This window comes from Cynocephalus volans, chromosome 12 (genome assembly GCF_027409185.1).
Source record: "Cynocephalus volans isolate mCynVol1 chromosome 12, mCynVol1.pri, whole genome shotgun sequence".
Taxonomy (NCBI): Eukaryota; Metazoa; Chordata; class Mammalia; order Dermoptera; family Cynocephalidae; genus Cynocephalus; species Cynocephalus volans.
Genome location: NC_084471.1, coordinates 76,875,167 through 76,883,729, shown reverse-complemented (window position 1 = coordinate 76,883,729; position 8,563 = coordinate 76,875,167). Strand labels below are relative to the sequence as shown.

Genomic DNA, 8,563 nt, shown 5'->3' with positions numbered 1-8,563 from the left:
AATCAAGTCTCAACAAATTCAAAATAATTGGAATTATCCCATCTATTTTTTTCAGAACACAATGGATTAAAATTAGAAATCAATGACAAACAAAACTCTGGAAACTATACAAACACATGGAAATTAAACAGCATTCTACTTAATGACTATGGGTCCAAGAAGAAATCAAACAGGAAATCAAAATATTTATTGAAACTAATGAAAACAATGATAGATCATACCAAAATCTGTAGAATACTGCAAAAGCAGTACTAAGGGGGAAATTTATCGCATTAAATGCTTACTTCAGAAGAATGGAAAGAGGCAAGCAAACAACCTAATACTTCACCTTATAGAACTAGAAAAACAAGAACAATCCAAACCCAAAGTTAGCAGACAGAAAGAAATCATTATGATCAGGGCAGTACTTAATGAAATTGAAACCCAAAAAATGATACAAAAGATCAATGAATCAAAAAGTTGGTTTTTTGAAAAGATAAATAAAATTGACAAACCATTAACATGGCTAACTAAAAAAAGGAGAGAAGACCCAAATAACAAAAATTAGAAGTGAAAAAGATGATATTACAACTGATACCTCAGAAACACAAGAAATCGTTAGTAACTACTATAAACAACTACATGCTAACAAATTTGAAAATCTGGAGGAAATGGATAAATTTCTGGAAACACACAAATTACCAAAACTGACCCAAGATCATGTAGAAAACCTGATTGAAGCTGTTATCAGAAGGCTCCCAACAAATAAAAGCCCAGGACCAGATGGGTTCACCACAGAATTCTACCAAACATTCAAAGAGGAATTGATACCAATTCTCTATAAACTATTCCAAAAGATTGAAACAGAGGCAATTCTCCCAAACTCATTCTATGAAGCAAACATCACACTGATACCAAAACCAGATAAAGATACAACATAAAAAGAAAACTACAGGCCAATATCCTTGATGAATATAGATGCAAAAATCCTCAATAAAATACTAGCTAACAGAATAGAGCAACACATACGCAAAATTATACACCATGGTCAAATAAGATTCATCCCAGGGATGCAAGGTTGGTTCAACATATGCAAATCACCACATCAATAAAATCAAAAACAAGGACCATATGATCATCTCTTTAGATGCTGAAAAAGCATTTGATAAAATTCAACACTCATTCATGACAAAGACACTCTACAAGTTAGGTATAGATGGAAAATATCTCAACATAATTAAACCCACTGCCAATATCATCCTGAATTAAGCTCCTTAAATACAGGAACTAGACAAGGATGCCCACTCTCACCACTCCTTTTCAACATACTGTTGGAAGTACTAGCCAGAGCAATCAGAGAAGAGAAGAAAATAAAGTGCATCCACATTAGAAAAGATGAAGTCAAATTGTCCCTGCTTGCAGATGACATGATCCTATATATCAAACAGCCTAAAGCCTTTATAAAAAAAAACTCATGGAGTTTATAAATGATTTCAACAAAGTTTCAAGATACAAAATCAACACACAAAAATAAGTAGCATTTCTATTCTCCAATAGTGAACGTACAGAAAGAGAAATCAAGAAAGCTAGCCCATTTACAACAGTCACCAAAAAATAAAATACTTAGGAATAGAGTTAACCAAGGATGTGGACAATCTCTATAATGAGAACTACAAACCACTGCTGAGAGAAATTAGAGAGGATACAAGAAGATGAAAAGATATCCCATGCTCTTGGATTGGAAGAATCAGCATCATCAAAATGTCCATACTACCCAAAGTGATATACAAATTCAATGTGATCCCCATCAAAATTCCAATTACAATTATATTTTTCTCAGAAATGGAAAAAACTATCCAGGCATTTATATGGAGTAACAAAAGACCATGCATAGCCAAAGCAATTCTGAGCAAAAAAAATAAAGCTGGAGGCATAACACTACCTGACTTTAAACTATGCTACAAAGCTATAATAACCAAAGCAGCCTGGTACTGTCATAAAAACAGACACACTGATCAATGGAATAGAATAGAGAATCCAGGAATCAACCTACACACCTATAGCCATCTGATCTTTGACAAAGGCACCAAGGCTATACACTGGGGAAGAGACTGCCTCTTCAGCAAATGGTGCTGGGATAACTAGATATCCATATGCAGGAGAATGAAACTAGACCCATACCTCTCATCATATACCAAAATAAATTCAAAATGGATTAAAAAATTAAATATACATCCTGAAACAATAAAACTTCTTAAAGAAAACATAGGAGAAATCTCCAGGAAGTGGGAATGGGCACAGACTTCATGAATATGACCCCAAAAGCATGGGCAACCAAAGGAAAAATAAACAAATGAGATTATATCAAACTAAAAAGTTTCTGCACAGCAAAAGAAACAATTCACAGAGTTAAAAGACAACCAACAGAGTGTGAGAAAATATTTGCAAAATATACATCTGACAAAGGACTAATATTCAGAATATACAAGGAACTGAAACAACTTTACAACAAAAAACAAAGTAACCCAATTAAAAAATGGGCAAAGGAGCTAAACAGGCATTTCTCAAAGGAGAATATACAAATGGCCAATGGACATATGAAAAAATGCTCAACATCATTCAACATTTGGGAAATGCAAATCAAAACCACATTGAGATACCATCTCACCCCAGTTAGGATGGCTAATATCCAAAAGACCATGAATGATAAGTGCTGGTGAGGTTGCAGAGAAAAAGGAACTCTCATACACTGTTGGTGGGACTGCAAAATGGTGCAGCCTCTATGGAAAATGGTATGGAGGTTCCTCAAACAATTGCAGATAGATCTACCATATGACTCAGATATCCCACTGCTGGGCATATACCCAGGGGAATGGAAATCACCAAGTTGAAGGTATACCTGTTCTCCAATATTCATTGCAGCACTATTTACAATAGTAAGAGTTGGAACCAGCCCAAATGCCCATCATCAGATGAGTGGATACAGACAATGTGGTATATCTACACAATGGAATACTACTCTGCTATAAAAAAGAATGAAATACTGCCATTTGCAGCAACATGGATGGACCTAGAGAAAATTATACTAAGTGAAACGAGTCAGGCACAGAAAGAGAAATATCACAAGTTCTCACTTATTTGTGGGAGTTAAAATAAATAAATAAATACACAAATAAACTGGGAGGGAGGGAAGAAGACACAAAAATCACAATTCCTTGAAGTTGTCACGACAAGCGAACAGATATGAGGTTGTTGGAAGGCAGGGGGGAGAGGGAGAGGGGATGGAGGTTTTGGTAAAGGGCCACAGTAATCAACCACACTCTATATTGATGAAACAAAATTAAATTTAAAAAAAAGAAGAAATCTTAAGAGAGCTTCCAGACTTTAAGTGCACAAATATTTGAATCATGGGTGTTCCAGAAGGGGAGGAGAAAGGAAAAGGCATTGAAAACCTATTCAACAAAATAATAACAGAAAACTTCTCAGGTATAGGGAGAGAGAAAAGACATTCAGATCTGGGGGCTTGAAGATGCCCAAACAGATTCAATCCAAAAAGATCCTCTCTGAGACATATCACAGTCAAACTGGCAAAGGTCAAAAACAAAGAGAGAGTCCTAAAAGCAGAAAGAAAAAAGTGTCAAGTCACCTATAAGGGAGACACCATCAGACTAACACAGACTTCTCTACAGAAACTTTACAGGCCAGAAGAGAATGGGATGATATATTCAAAATACTAAAAGAAGAAAACTGCCAGCCAAGAATGCTATAGCCACTATCCTTCAGAAATGAGGGAGAAATAGTGTATTTTCCAGACAAACAAAAACTTCAGGAGTTTTTCACCACACAACCATCCCTGCAAGAAATCCTCAAGGGAGTCCTGCACCTGGAATCCAAAAAATAATAATCACTACCATGAATACACAAGAAAGAACAAAACCCACTGGTAGAACAAATAATGCAAATGAAAAAGAGAAAGATACTAAATCTCACCACGTCAAAAAACCAAAAAACATCAAAGATAAACAATAAATGAGGAAGAAAGGAAAAAAGATATTGAAAACATCCAAACTAAAATTGATAAAATGCCAGGAGCAAGACAATACCTCTCAATAATAACCCTAAATGTAAATGGATTAAACTCCCACTCAAAAAACAGAGACAGACAGATTGGATTAGAAAACTAGATCCAACTATATACTGTCTTCAAGAGACTCACCTCACCTGTAAAGACATACACAGACTAACAGTAAAGGGAAGGAAAAAGACATACCACATAAATGGAAACCAAAAACAAGCAGGGGTAGCTTCTCTTATTTCAGATAAAATGGACTTTAAACCAAAAACAGTAAAAGGAGACAACAAAGGTCACTATATAATAAGAAAGGAATCTATCTAGCAAGAAGACATACAATCATAAGTATATATTGCACCCAACAATGGAGCACCGATACATATAAAGCAAACGCTGTTCATTCTAAAGAAAGAGATAGACCTGAATACAATAATAGAAAGGGACCTGAATACCCCTCTCTCAGCACTGGACAGATCATCTAGGCAACAAATCAACAGAGAAACACAGGATTTAAACTACAGTTTAGACCAACTGGACCTGGCAGACATCTACAAAACATTTCATCTAACAACTACAGAAAATTCATTTTTCTCATCAGCACATGAAACATTCTCCACGATAGACCATGTTAGGTTGCAAATCTTTGACAAAGATAAGTCTTGACAAATTTTTAAAAATTGAAATCACTTCAAGTATCTTTTCAGATTGCAAGGGATTAAAACTAGAAATCAATAACAGCAAAACTCAGGAAACTATACAAATACATGGAAATTAACCAACATGCTCCTGAAATACCTATGGGTCCAAGAAGAAATCAAACAGGAAACCAAAAAACTTCTTGAAACTAATGAAAATAAAGACACATCATACCAAAACCTGTGGGATGCTGCAAAAGCAGTAATAAGAAGGAATTTTATTGCAATAAACACTTACACCAAAAGAATAGAAAGATTTCAAATAAGCAACCTAACACTGCACCTCAAAGAACAAGAAAAGCAAGAACAATCCAATCCCAAAATTACTTGATGGAAAGATGTAATTAAGATCAGAGCAGAACTAAATGAAATAGAGTCCAAAAAAATGATACAAAAGATTAATGAAACAAAAAGTTTGTTTAATGGGAAAATAAACAAAATAGACAAGCCATCAGTTAGGCTAACTAAAAAAAGACAAGAGAAGATCCAAATAACAAGTCAGAAAAGAAAAAGGAGGCATTGCAACCAATACCACAGAAATACAAACAATCATTAGAGACTATTATAAACAACTATCAGACAACAAATTTGAATACGTGGTGTGTCACACATATTGATTTGCACAAGTTGAACCATCCTTGCCTCCCTGGGATGAGTCACACTTGATCGTGGTGTTTAATTTTTTTGATGTTACTATATTCTGATTGCTAATATTTTGTTGAAGATTTTTGTGTCTGTGTTCATCAGAGATATAGGCCTATAGATTCTTTTTTTATTGTGTCTTTGCCTGGTTTTGGTATCAGGGTGACACTGGCTTCATAGAATGAGTTTAGGAGAATGGCCTCTGTTTCAATTTTTTGGAATAGTTTGAAGAGAATTGGTGTTAATTCTTCTTTAAAAGTCTGGTAGAATTCAAGAGTAAAGCCATCCATTCTTGGGCTTTTCCTTGTTGGGAGACTGCTGATTACCATTTCAATTTCGTTACTTGTTATTGGCCTGTTCAGGTTTTCTTTGTCTTCTTGGATCAGTCTTGGTAGTTTATAGGTGTCCATAAATTTATCCATTTCCTCCAGGTTTTCAAATGCAGAAAAAGCATTTGACAAAATTCACCATCCCTTTCTGATACAGACTCAGCAAATTACATATAGAAAGAAAGTATCTCAACACAATAAAAGCCATATATGACAAACCCACAAACAATATCATCCTGAATAGGGAAAAGCTGAAAGCTTTTCCTTTAAGAACAGGAACCAGACAAGGACGCCCCCACTCACCACTCCTATTTAACAAAGAATTGGAAGTACTAGCCAGGGCAATGTGGCAAGAGAAAGCGATAAGGGCATCCAGATTGGAAAAGACAAGGTCAAATTGTCCCTGTTTGTAGATGACATGATCCTATATAGAGAAAAATCTAAAGACTCTGCAAAAAACTCCTAGAGCTGATAAACCATTTCAGTAAAGTGTCAGGATACAAAATCAACATGCAAAAATCAGTAGCTTTTTTGTACTCCAATAATGAACAAGCAGAAAAGGAAATCAAGAAAGCTAGCCCATTTACAATAGTCACCTAAAAGATAAAATACCTAGGAATCAATTTAATGAAGGAGGTGAAAGATCACTACAGTAAGAACTACAAATCACTGCTGAAAGAAAGAGATGGAAGGACAAAAAGATGGAAGGACATTTCATGCTCTTGGACTGGAAGAATTAATGTTGTGAACATATCCATACTACCCAAACTGATCTACAGATTCAACACAATCTCCATGAAAATACCAATGACATTCTTCACAAAAATAGAAAAAAACAATCCTAACATTCATATGGAATAACAAAAGATCCCAAATAGCCAAAGCAATCATGAGCAAAAATAAAGAAAGAAAGCTGGAGGCATAACACTACCTGACTTCAAATTGTACTACAAAGCTATAGTAACTAAAATAGCATGGTACTGGTATAAAAACAGACACTCAGACCAATAGAACAGAATAGAGAACCCAGAAATCAACTCACATATTCAAAGCCAACTGATATTTGACAAGGGCAATAGGAGCATACATTGGGGAAAGGACTGACTCTTTAAAAAGTGGTGCTGGGAAAACTGGACATCCATATGCAGAAGAATGAAACTAGACCTGTACCTCTCACGATATATTAAAATCAATTCAAAATGGATTAAAGACTTATTTATAAAACCCAAAACTATAAAACTACGAATGGGATTATATCAAACTGAAAAACTTCTGAACAGCCAAAGAAACAGTTAACAGAACAAAAAGATAACCTACGGAATGGAAGAAAATATTCACAAACTATGCATCCGACAAGGAATTAACATCCAGAATATATGAGGAACTCAAATAACTTAACGGTAAAAAAAGAAAAAAGTAAATCAATTAAAAAATGGGGATAGGAGCTAAACAGGCATGTCTCAAAGGAAGTTATACAAATGGTCGACAGACACATAAAAAAATTCTCAACATCACTAAGCATTAGAGAAATGCAAATCAAAACCATATTGAGATATCGTCTCATCCCGGTTAGACTAGTCATTATCAGAAAGATTGAGAATAACAAATGCTGGCGAGGATGCAGAGAAAGGGGAATCCTCCCACACTGCTGGTGGGATTGTAAATTAGTGCAGCCATTGCGGAAAACAGTACGGAGGTTACTCAAACAATTACAGATAGAACTATATGTGATCCAGATATCCTGCTGTTGGGTATATACCCAAAGAATGGAAATCATCATGTTGGAGGGACACCTGCACTCCCATGTTTATTTCAGTTCTGTCTATGATAGCTAAGAGTTGGAATCAACCTAAATGGACAACTGAATAAGTAAAATGTAGTATATATACACAATGGAATACTACTCTGCCATGAAAAAAGGAATGAAATTTTGCCATTCACAGCAACATGGATGAAATGAGAGAACATTATGTTAAGTGAAATAAGCCAAGTACAGAAAGAGAAATACTGCATGTCCTCACTGCAGCTGGAAAAAAAATGAAAAATAATAAACAAAAAAAGAAAGATACAACAATCATAATAATTCCTTGAACTTTGAAAAGGAGAGAATGGAACTGAGGCCACCAGTGGTGGGGGGATGGGGGGGTATTAGGGAGTAACTGGTAAAGGACCAAAAAAACGTTTACATTGTATAATGATAAAATTAAAAGAAAACTACAGCCTTACAGACAGGACTACGGAATTATCCTGCCAATTGAGTTGCCAAATTGTAAATATTTCTCCAGGCCGAGCAATTTTCATCTGACTTTACCTACCCTTAGCAGAGTTATTGTGATGACATCTGTGATCAGAACTTTATTAGCCAAGAGAAATGTTGCACAATTTGGCACAGTGACAAGCCAGGCTTTGTTTGGAAGCAGAGTATGAGGGTTCTCCATGCAGTGCACAGGCTAACAATGGACACCCAGAAGGACATTCAACACCCAAAGCAGCAGCCAATGATGTATATGTGTCACGGATGTCACACAGAAAATGAAATCAAATCCAGGGATCCAATCAGATGGAGAGAATGTGGATACAAAATAATATAAAAGAAAATGACTAAAAGTTTAGCGGGTTTTGATGCTGCATGAAACACAGGAATTTAGAGGAATGTCTTCCTTTGTACTTGAATTTGCCCTGTTAATGTTTCTCATTGTTGTATAGCTTTGGTTTGGCATACTTATCTTTATGAACACAACTGTATACATATGATTTAATTTTATTTCACTTTAAAACTATATTGTATTTAGATATCCACCAATACTTTGTGTAAAGAAATTTTTTGTTCAATTAAAAAAAAGAAA

The 8,563-nt window shown here is 35.2% G+C and overlaps 1 pseudogene; it reads left to right on the top strand.

Annotated features, from left to right (window-relative positions):
* The first annotated feature begins 8,173 nt into the window (after positions 1-8,173).
* LOC134391735 (DNA-directed RNA polymerases I, II, and III subunit RPABC4-like) lies at positions 8,174-8,350 on the top strand (annotated as a pseudogene).
* Positions 8,351-8,563: the final 213 nt, after the last annotated feature.